The sequence below is a fragment of the Dendropsophus ebraccatus genome, chromosome 8 (assembly GCF_027789765.1).
Source record: "Dendropsophus ebraccatus isolate aDenEbr1 chromosome 8, aDenEbr1.pat, whole genome shotgun sequence".
In the NCBI taxonomy this organism is placed as follows: Eukaryota; Metazoa; Chordata; class Amphibia; order Anura; family Hylidae; genus Dendropsophus; species Dendropsophus ebraccatus.
In genome coordinates, this window is record NC_091461.1 from 110,487,314 (window position 1) to 110,499,367 (window position 12,054).

Consider the following 12,054-nt stretch of genomic DNA (forward strand, 5'->3'; position numbering starts at 1 on the left):
TACACTGCAGAGTCATTTTAAAATAACAATATGTTACTTATACTGTAGCAATTCTGAGTTACATCTATAATACTCCAGAGCTGCACTCACTATTCTGCTGGTAAGGTCACTGTGTACATACATTACATTACATTGCTTATCCTGTACTGATCCTGAGCTACATCCTGTATTTCTTTTATTAAAATTTTAAACATAACAATAAATAAATACAGAAATAACGCGCCATATCTGACCAGAACAAAACAATAGAAAATGAAACCATAACATAAACCACCGGCCCATCCCCACACTCATTCTTCCACACATACAACCTATATACCTATATACACCCATATACCTATATACAATATATACACCTATATACCTATATACACCCATATACCTATATACAATATATACACAATATAAACTATTTAGCTAAACATATTAATAAACTATATACACTACTATATACAAACCTATATATACTACTATATACTATACACTTATAAACACACCTATATACAATACACCACTATATACTATACACCTATAAACACACCTATATACACTACTATATACAATACACTTCTATATACTATACACCTATATAAATAACTAAATGTGAACCCCCTGGCCCAGTTGCATTGTGCACAACCTAATACCACAGACACAATTCTACTCAACCCAACACCAACTAAACAAGACATCATTACACAAATAAAATAAAATTAAACAAAACACAATACAAAATAATAACCTATAACTAAACAATACATATAATATTTTTTAATTTTTTTTTTTTTTTTTTTTTTTTTTTTTTTGGCCCTGAGCTGGTCCCGCATCCCATGCCCCCAGTACATGATCACGGACGTCCATGAACCAGCCCAGGATTTTATATATATATATATATATATATATATATATATATATATATATATATATATATATAAAAGTCCCAACAAAGTCCCACAGAAACCCCCTCCCCCCTTTTACCCACCACCCAACCTATCACTAAACCCCAACCCCAGGTGCAAACAAAACATATATAATATATACAGTATATACAATTTATACAAACATACAAAGACAATCACAATACAAAAATATATAACATACTAAACCCAACAATAATGAGACTTCTCAGCCCCACACACAGCCCGAAAGCCCAAGATCAGCGCCTGCAAGCCCTATACTCCAGTATCGCTACAGCACAAAACAAAAGACTAATGTGCCAGCATCAGCCTACCACCAGGAGAGGAGACGCAGGCTAAGGAACCTTATAGGCAAAGCCCCTCCAAAGACAAGAGGCCCTACCAGCCCCCAGCCTCTCGTACTCCAGAGAGCGCACCTTCACCAGGTCACCGAGTGTGCCCCTAACCACCTCATCCACAGGGAGGATTTTACGCTGCGTCGATACTAAACACTGTGCACTCCACGTGTGGTACCTGACCACTATGCTGACTAGGAATAAAGTGCTCCGGTCCCAGCCACCAAGGCTTCTGAATGCTCCATAGGCCCATTCCGCATAGGAGAGGCGGGCCAACCTGGGCCACCCAATGGAAGCACCCACCCTGTTGTAAACCTCTGTATTAAAGGGACAATGAAGCAGAAAATGCTCCATGCTTTCCAGCATGCCTCCACACTCCTCCCGGGGACATCCCCGATCCTCAGAGCTCCTGCACTTCAGATTGTCCCTCACATACAGTTTCCCATGGAAGCAGCGCCAAGCCAAGTCCCAAAACTTCAAGGGGATCCTGATGGAATTCAATAGGCCCAAACCAACCTCCAGATCCCGGCTTGGGCAATCTTTGAGTGCCAGTGGTTTTTGGAAATGTGACCACAGGACCCTATTGTCAAGGAATTTCCTCGACAGAGTCCTAATCTCCCACATCCCCAAACCCCACCAACGAATGACCTTCAGAACCAGGGTAGCATAAGCCGGAAGATGCCCGTGTGGTGTGTGGAGATCCTTCACTTGCCCTCCTGTCTCCTATTCCTGGAAGAAAGGCCGAAACTATCCCCTACAGGAGAATACCCACGGAGGAGCCCTCTCTTTCCAGAGGTTCAAGCCTAAAATCATCGGGCACCAACCGCGCATCGCTGCGTGGAATAGCGATGTGCTGCGGGCGACCGATTGATTTCACAAGCACCATACATTACCTAAGCATGTTGCATGTCTTCTCCTGCGCTCCTGCTTCGGTGCGGCCTATCTTAGCTGACCAGGACCACCACGGCCGCTCAGCCAATCACTGGCCAGGACCACCACGCCCAGTGATTGGCTGAGCGGTCTGTCAGCTCAGACAGGCCGCACCGAAACTGCTGTTGCGCGCGGCAACGGGAGGAAAAATGAGCGTAGAAGAAGACCTGCAACATGTTTAGGTAAAGTATGGTGTTTAAAGGAGACCTATCACCCCTCGTGCCGGGGTGACAGGCTCCCGACCCCCCATTACAGCCCCCTATACTCACCTGATCCCACAGGGTCCTGCTTCCTGATCCGGACGGGTCACGGAGATATGAGCGCCCGAAGCCCAGCGTGCACGCTCACAGGAGAGTCCGACGCTCATAGAGAATGAATGGGGAGTCCGATGCTCTGTCATTCTCTATGGGCATTGGACTCTCCTGTGAGCGTTTGCGCCGGGCTTCGGGCGTTCATATCTCTGTGACCCGACCGGATCAGGAAGCTGGACCCGGCGGGATCAGGTGAGTATAGGGGGCTGTAACAGGGGGTCGGGAGCCTGTCACCCCGGCACGGGGGGGGGGGGGGATGACAGGTCCTCTTTAAACAAGGGCTGAAAGGACATCAGTACTGATCTCCCTGCAGTCCTCGATTATCGGGCCGTGTAATAGGTCCAGTAAACGAGCGCCGATCTAGCAGATCGGGGCACGTTTACATTACTGATCAGGCCCAATCGGCCCAATACCACCCTTAGTCTAGGCCAGTCTCAGGCTGGAAGGATGTGTGATGTTTAGTGAAGCCTCTCCTTTAGGCAGGACCGCTGGTGGACAAGAACCCCATAGCTATCATAGCACCTTCCATGGTTTCTTGGCTGTGAAGCTGCCTTATTCTACCTGACCTGCACCCTGCAGTGAGCATTGCAGCTCAATAAGTTCTACTTATTTCTTAGGAATCATATAGGAGCCAATCAGTGAGCGTACAGCTGTCAGTGAGGAGAAAATATGGACTAGTGCTTTTTCAGGGCACCCTGTGCTACATTCCTTTTTGGCCCCCCCCCCCCCCACACACACACATACATACACCAAATCCTACAGCCTCCCACACCTCCAGACGACATCCACTACCTACCACCCAATCCAACCCCCCCCCCCCCCGCCCCCAGCCATACAAAAAATTAGCCGTCCCCCTCTAAACAACGACTTCCAGCATGCTGGGAGCTGCAGTCTCACAAGAGCAGCTGTCTAGGCATGCTGGGGGTTGTAGTTTCAAAACATTGGCTGTATAGGCATGCTGGGGGGTTGTATTTTCATAAAAGCAGCTGTCTAGGCATGCTGGGGGTTGTAGTTCCACAGCAGTGCTGTCCAGTCATGCTGGGGGTTGTAGTTCTGCAGCACTGCATTCCCTCTCGCCCCTCAGCCCAACCAACTACCTGAACCCTTGGCATGCTGGGGGTTGTAGTTCTACAGCAGTTCCCCCCCAGCCCCTCAGCCCAGCCAGCCAGCCAGCCCCCCCCCCCCCAAGCAATATGAACAACTACCTTAACCGTTGGCATGCTGGGGGTTGTAGTTCCACAGCAGTGCCCCCCCCCCCCTTAGTTTAACCTCTCAGACCCTCATCCCCAGCCTCTCAGCCCCTCATCCCCAGCCTCCCAGCCCCTCATCCCCAGCCTCCCTCTCAGCCCCTCATCCCCAGCCTCTCAGCTCTTTATCCCCAGCCTCTCAGCCCCTCATCCCCAGCCTCCCAGCCCCTCATCCCCAGCCTCCCAGCCCCTCATCCCCAGCCTCTCAGCTCTTTATCCCCAGCCTCCCAGCCCCTCATCCCCAGCCTCCCTCTCAGCCCCTCATCCCCAGCCTCTCAGCCCCTCATCCCCAGCCTCACAGCCCTTCATCCCCAGCCTCCCAGCCCCTCATCCCCAGGCTCCCAGCCTCTCGCAAAGGAGAAGGTAAGGAACCTATCCCCTGCGGGAAAAGGGAGGCCAGGGCGCTCCAGCAGACGAACGGCACACTTAGACATAGGAATTTCTAAGTTAGATATGCTGCCGGAGGCGTCCAGTTAGGGGAGCGCTCCGGCAGGCAGGCAGACAGCACACCTGACTTAGAAATCTCTATCACTAATGCTACGTTTACTCGAAACAATAATTCGCCCAATCGATCGTTTAGCGATTTTGAAGCAACAATTTGATTTTTATAACGATCAGCGTTTAGAAGAATAAATCGTTAGAAAAATCGTAAGAAAATTTGTAAGAAAAATTGTTAATGCGATCGTTTTTAAGATCGTTTAAGCCCATCTTTTACATAGGGTGGATATTTGAAAGGCTGTTTACACAAAACCATCTGCGATTTTTTATCAAACGATGAACGACAATTTGAGAACATGTTGAAAGATCAAAATCAAAATCGCTTGATCATTCGCTGTGTTTACACGGAATGATTATCGCTCAAATGCGATCGTTATTGCGAAAATTCAAACGATAATCGTTCCGTGTAAACGCAGCATAAGTGTGCCGTTCATCTGCTGAAGTGGCCCCCAGCTGGCCGGAAGTGATGCGCGCTGTGCAAACGCAGACAGATGTGCAGACAGCACATCTAACCCCAAAGGCCGGCCCTGTGCTTTATCAAAGGACAGCTTATATGGAAACCCGTTGGGGGAGATTTATCAAACATGGTGTGAAGTGAAACTGGCTCAGTTGCCCCTAGCAACCAATCAGATTCCACCTTTCATTTTCCAAAGAGTCTGTGAGGAATGAGAGGTGGAATCTGATTGGTTGCTAGGGGCAACTGAGCCAGTTTCACTTTACACCATGGTTGATAAATCTCCTCCTTGTGCCTTTCACCTGTTCTGGTCTGAACTAGTATATGCCAGTTGACCGTCTTTTAATGATTACTTTGACCTGATATAACCTGTTTTAGAGAATATGAGAAGCATATACTTACACACTTGTAAAGCCCTTGTGCCGTGTGATAAATGCTGGAGTAACCGGCTGATGAGCAGCTGCTCCCAGCTATCCCGCAGCTGTTTCCACTACTGCTGAGGCAGCCTGCCCGCTGCGTTTACACGGAATGATTATCGTTTGAATTTTCGCATAAATGATCGCATTTGAGCGATAATCGCACCGTGTAAACACAGCTAACGATCAAACGGCGAGCGAGAAATCGTTCATTTTGATCTTTCAACATATTCTTAAATCGTCGTTCGCTAAAAATTTGCAGATCGCTTTGTGTAAACAGTCTTTCACCGATTTACCGTATGTAAAAGATGAGCTTAAGCGATCTTTAAAACGATCGCAATAACAATTCTTTTTACGAATTTTCCAACGATTTTTCTAACGATTTATTCATCTAAAAGCTGATCGTAATAAAAACCAGATTGTTGCTTCAAAATCGTTAAACGATTGATTTGTCGAATTATCGCTTCGTGTAAAGGCAGCATAAGGGTCCATTTACACAGAAATATTATCTGACAGATTATCTGCCAAAGATTTAAAGCCAAAGCCAGAAACAGACTATAAACAGAGATCAGGTCATATAGGAAAGCCTGAGATTTCTCCTTTTTCAAATCCATTCCTGTCTTTGACTTCAAATATTTGGCAGATAATCTGTCAGATAATCTTTCTGTGTAAATGGACCCTTATGCTAAGTTTACACGAGGCGATTATTGGCCCGATCAACGATTTTGCAGTAACAATTTTTTTTAAAACGATCAGCGTTTAGACGCTACGATATATGGTACGGAAAAATCGTTTTGTGATCGTTTCGCGATGGCACGCCCGCAGCCCGGCCTGCTCGCAGCCCGCCCCCCCCCCCCCGCTCGCAGCCCGGCCCCCTGCTCATCCGCAGCCCGGCCCCACGCAGCCCCCTGCGCCGCCCCGATCGCCACCCCCGCCGCTCGGATCGCCACCCCCGCCGCTCGGATCGCCACCCCCGCCGCTCGGATCGCCACCCCCGCCGCTCCAATTGCCGCCGCTGCTCCGATCGCCCCCCGCCGCCGGTCCGATTGCCCGAAGCTCCGATAGCCCCCGCCCCGGCCACGAGCATACGTTACCTGCTCCGCGTCGCAGGTCTTCTACATCCCCGGCTCCGCTCTTCAGTGCACTTATTGGCTGAAGAGGGGAGCCGGGAATTTAAAACGGCTCCTCTTCAGCCAATCAGTGCTCCTCTTCAGTGCTGCCTTGCATTGATTGGCTAAAGAGGAGAGCCGGGAATTTCAAACGACTCCTCTTCAGCCAATCAGTGCTCCTCTTCAGTGCTGCCTTGCATTGATTGGCTGAAGAAGGGAGCCGGGAATTTCAAACGCCTCCTCTTCAGCCAATCAGTGCTGAAGAGGAGCACTGATTGGCTGAAGAGGAGCCGTTTGAAATTCCTGGCTCCCCTCTTCAGCCAATCAGTGCACTGAAGAGCGGAGCCGGTGATGTCGGAGCAATGCGATGCGGAGCAGGTAACGTATGGTCGCGGCGGGGCGATCGGAGCGGCAGGGGCGGGGGGGCGATTGGAGCGGCGGCGAGGGGGGGGGCGATCGGAGCAACGGGGGCAATTGGAGCGGCGGCGAGGGGGCGATCGGAGCGGCGGCGGCGGCGATCGAGCCGGCGCAGGGGCTGTGGATGAGCGGGGGGCCGGGCTGCGAGTGGGGGGCTGGGCGGCTGGCATCAAAATGAACGATTTTTCCATCGTTCGCCGCGTTTACACGTACGATTATCGTTCGAATTCGATAGTTATCGCGAAAATTCGCCCGATAATCGTTTCGTGTAAACGTAGCATTATGGTGTGTTTACACAGGCAGATTTATCTGACAGATTTTGGAAGCCAAAACCAGGAATGGATTTGAAAAAAGGAGAAATCTCAGTCTTTCCTTTATGATCCGTTCCCTGTTTATGGTCTGTTCCTGGCTTTGGCTACAAAAATCTGTCAGATAAATCTGCCTGTGTAAACACACCATTATGCTACGTTTACACGAAACGATTATTGGGCGAATTTTCGTGATAACGATCGAATTCGAACAATAATCGTACGTGTAAACGCGGCGAACGATCGAAAAATCGTTCATTTTGATCTTTTAACATGTTCACAAATCGTCGTTCGTCGATCAAAAAAAAATTCGCCGATCGTTCTGTGTAAACAATCGTTGCGCAATAGTCCGGCCGCCCGCAGCCCCACCCGCCGGCCGGCCCCCCGCTCGCAGCCCGGCCCCCCGCTCATCCGCAGCCCCCTGCGCCGGCTCGATCGCCACCCCCGCCGCCCCGATCGCCACCCCCTCCCGCCACCCCCTCCCGCCACCGCTCCGATCGCCCCCCCCTCAGCCGCCGCTCCGATCGCCCCCCGCTCCGATCGCCGCCGCTCCGATCGCCCCCACCGCCGCGGCCGCGGCCAAGAACATACGTTACCTGCTCCGCGCAGCAGGTCTTCGAGATCCCCGACTCCCCTCTTCAGCGCATTGATTGGCTGAAGAGATGAGACGGGAATTTCAAACGGCTCCCCTTCAGCCAATCAGTGCTGAAGAGGAGCATTGATTGGCTGAAGAGGAGCCATTTGAAATTCCCGGATCATCTCTTCAGCCAATCAATGCGCTGAAGATGGGAGCCGGGATGTCGGAAGACCTGCCGCGCGGAGCAGGTAACGTATGCTCTTAGACGCGGCGGTGGCGGCGACCGGAGCGGCGGCGGGGGTGGCGATCGGAGCGGCGGTGGTGGCGATTAGAGCGGCGGGGGCGGCGATCGGGGCGGGCTGCGGGGGCTGCGGTTGAGCGGGGGGGCGGGCTGCGGGCGCGCGATCGCAAAACAATTGCAAAACGATTTTTTCGTACGATATATCGTACCGTCTAAACGCTGATCGTTATAAAAAAAAATTGTTACTTCAAAATCGTTAATCGTACGATCGGCCCAATAATCGCCTCGTGTAAACTTAGTATTAGGCTGGGTTCACACACAGTATCTTTCAGGCAGTATTTGGTCCTCATTAGAGATGAGCGAACCTGGAGCATGCTTGAGTCCATCTGAACCCGAACTTTTGGCATTTGATAAGCAGTGGCTGCTGAAGTTGGATAAAGCCCTAAGGCTATGTGGAGATCATGGATATAGTCATTGGCTGTATCCATGTTTTCCAGACAACCTTAGAGATTTATCCAAGTTCAGCAGCCACCGCTAATCAAATACCGAACGTTTGGGTCCGGATTGACTCGAACCCGAACCCGGTTCGCTCATCTCTAGTCCTCATGTCAGGTCCTCATTGCAACCAAAACCAGGAGTGGATTAAAAACACAGAAAGGATCTGTTCACACAATGGTGAAATTGAGTGGATGGCCGCCATATAACGGTAAATAACTGCCATTATTTCAATACAACAGCCATTATTTTAAGATAAAAGCAAATATTTGCCATTAAGGCCCCGTTCTCACTGAGCAAAGCTAGCGGAATTCCGCGACGGAATTGTCCGCCGCGGAATGCCGTTAGCCTCCCGCTCATAATGGGACTCTATGGGAGGCGCGCGCTGCTGCTCTATACGCGCTGAAGAATGAACATGTTCATTCTTCAGCGCGGACAGGGCAGGAGCGCGCGCCTCCCATAGACTCCCATTATGAGCCGGAGGCTAACGGCATTCCGCGGCGGACAATTCCGTCGCGGAATTCCGCTAGCTTTGCTCAGTGGGAACGGGGCCTAAGGGTATAAACCCACACACTGTATATGCAGCAGATATGCAACAAATACGCGGTAGATTTGTTGGTACAGATTTGATGCTGTGTTCAGTTATTTAGTTCTAATCTGCTGCGAGTTTGCTGCGTATCGCAGCAGTAAATACGCTGCATATACGGTGTGTGGGTTTATACCCCAAATGATGGACATCCACTCAATTACAACATTATGTGAACAGAGCCTTTCTGTGCTTTCAATTCACTCCTAGTTTTGTTTGCTATGAGGACCTGACATGAGGACCAAATACTGCCTGAAATATACTGTGTGTGAACCCAGCCCAAGGCTGTATTACACGTGAGGAGAAATTGTGCCCCAACCTGCAAGGCCGACCTGTCCTGCAAACTGGAGGAGCAGGGGGAGGGGGCTGGAGGGGCTGCCCAGATGATCCTTAGGTCACCCAGGTGGCCCATTGAAGAGAGCAGCAGTCTGACTAGCAGCAGACCGTTGCCTTTTAACGGACCTATTACACCAAATTATTATCGGCCAGTAATCGCTAAATACAGCCGATAATCGCTTGGTGTAATAGGGCCCTAACGCTACTTTTAGATACACGGATTTCTCGGCCGTGAGGGCCCCAAATGAGTGCCAATGAGCAGGATCGGATGGCTTGTTTGCTGTGCCTTTACGTGGCAGAAGAAATCAAGCAGATGGCCTGCATGAATGATCCTTGCATCATCTATGCAGCCTGGAAACTGACAGCACAAATGAGTGTATATCCATGCTATCCATCACAAGCATCTAGTTTTCTGGTCCTTGTGTGGTGTCCCACCACAGGTGTGTTGTGTGTCACACCTGTCGCAAAAGCCCCTTTTTCAAAGTTAATGGTGTTGAAGGTAGCATTCTCTAGTTTTGCCACTAGATGTCAGTATTTTCTATGTGAGCTCTTTTCTATTTCACAGCTGAAGTAAGCAAATGGTTACTGTACCTTATGTATTGTGTACTTTTATTGACCAATGGAGCTACTCTTCTTTTCTAGCCTATCCTTTCTCTTCTTTCCTTTGCACACATTCTTTTCCACCACTCACAGGGTCTTTCACACATCCTTGTAGGAAGTAGTCACTAGGTGGGAGGAAGTGTAGCATCAGTTTCTACTCAGATTCTCGTGGAAGGAGGACACACAAAGTAGAGGTCCCTGCTGTAGTCGAACCAGAGGGGAGATCATCACCCTGGGGGATGATGGGCCCACCTCCAGTGCTTCATGTCCAGGCGCTGCTGGGTAATACACCGACACCATGCACAGGAATCGGGTGGCAGTTCAAGAAAAGGACTGCAGCACTGGCGTTGGTCTGTTCATACCTAGTATACCCAATGCTACATTCGCTTTAAAGAGGTACTCCGGGCTAGGGGTATTTTCTGTGTATGGCCGGAGAGGGAGTGGATATAGATGCTGCCGGTCACTTACCTCCCCGGTTCCAGCGCTGGGTCCCGGATCTCCCCGCCCCGTTCTCTCAGCCATTCAACGGTCGTAGCGAGGTCTAACAATACAATTAAAACTTTTTCTTTATGTTGTCCTTTTACATGTCCTGACCGAGGGCCACAAATAGGCGCCAGTCATTGAAGTGTAAGGGTCCTATTACACGGAACGATAATTGGCCGAATCGGCCCGATTTGGCCGATTATCGTTCCATGTAATAAATACAACAATCAGCCGATGACAACGATCATCGGCTGATCGTTGATATAGGTTCTGACCTATTTTTGACGGGCGCCGACCGCGTACCGCTACGTGTAATAGTGGTGCACGGGCGGCGACTAACGATATACATTACCCATCCACGTTCCAGGGCTGCTGCTGCGGTCTTCTTCTCCCCGAGTCCCGCGCGCTGTAACGTCAGAGTGGCCTGCAAAACAGCTTTTTAAGTACAGAAGGAAACTCGTGGCAGCCCGCTGCACTTCCCCACTGTCAATCATCTTTGTCTAGTGACTCCATAGACTTATAAGGGAGCAGCCTGGATGGAGATCGCTAAGAAGTTGTCATGGCCGTGGCGGTGGTCCGTGTCCCGGGCTGCCGCAGCTGCTCTCCTTGCCAGCTCTGCCTGGCGGATGCCGGAGCCCACGTGTCTGGCGGACGACTCACCAGCCCTGGCTCCTGGTTCCCCCGGTTCCATGTCTCAGCTGGGCGCACAGCCCCACCTCCTGGAGAACGCGCGAGCTGGGTGTCTCAAATTTAAAGGGACAGTGCAACCTTAATTGGATGTGCACCCAATCACCTTCCCTATAAAGCTGCACCTGTCCTGACATTCCTTGTTTGAGCCTCTGCATGTGTGTGGTCCCATCTCTTCCGTGATTCCTCTTTATTAGTGATGAGCGAATAGTGAAATATTCGAATATTCGTACGAATATCTCCCGAATATTCGAATATTCAATAGAATATTCAATCCCATTAAAGTCTATGGGAACAAGTATTCCATTATTGAAAAACATCTATTCGACCATTTGGAGGTAAAAACCGGAAGCTGGGGGATTTAAATGCTTATCGAATATTAATCGAATATTCGGCAAACTATTTGATAATATTCGATACTATTGAATACCTTACTATTCGATCGAATATATATATGATCGAACAGTATTCGCTCATCACTACTCTTCATGGTTCCTGCCGTTCCTGCTTTCAGTTACCTGTGGTTCCTGCCATTCCTGGTTCCAGCTACCTGTGGTTCCGGTCCATGGTACCAGCTACCTGTGGTTCCTGCCTGTGACTGTTGTCCCAGTTCCGTCTGTGAGTCCTGCTGTTTTCCTGCCTGCCTGGCTACCTGTCTCCAGCGGCTCCGCGCCTGCCACCGATAGCAAGCTAAGCTGGGGGTAAAGACCTGGGGGTCGTCTGCCGCAGCAAGTCCATACCGCCTTGCAGTGGGCACTGGTGAAGACCAGCGGCCCCTTAGACTCAGCTCCCTAGTGCTGCTTACGTCATTGCTACGGGTGGTACAGCAGATCCACGGCTTCAGTCATTACAGAGGTAGGGAATTAAATGCGCTATAACGCGCTATTCCACCGCACTCCTCCACATCCTATCTGCAACATCATAATCTAGAGTAGATGGCCACACAGACCCTCCACTATTCCATCATCACATGTGCTGTAATCCATCATAACCCATAGGAACACCTTTGTCCACACACCACCGCAGGATAGGTTGCGCCCATTGTCTTCTCTTGAGGGCCCAAATAATCCTGTACACCTTCAGTCTTTGCATTGACGTGATCATAAGGCT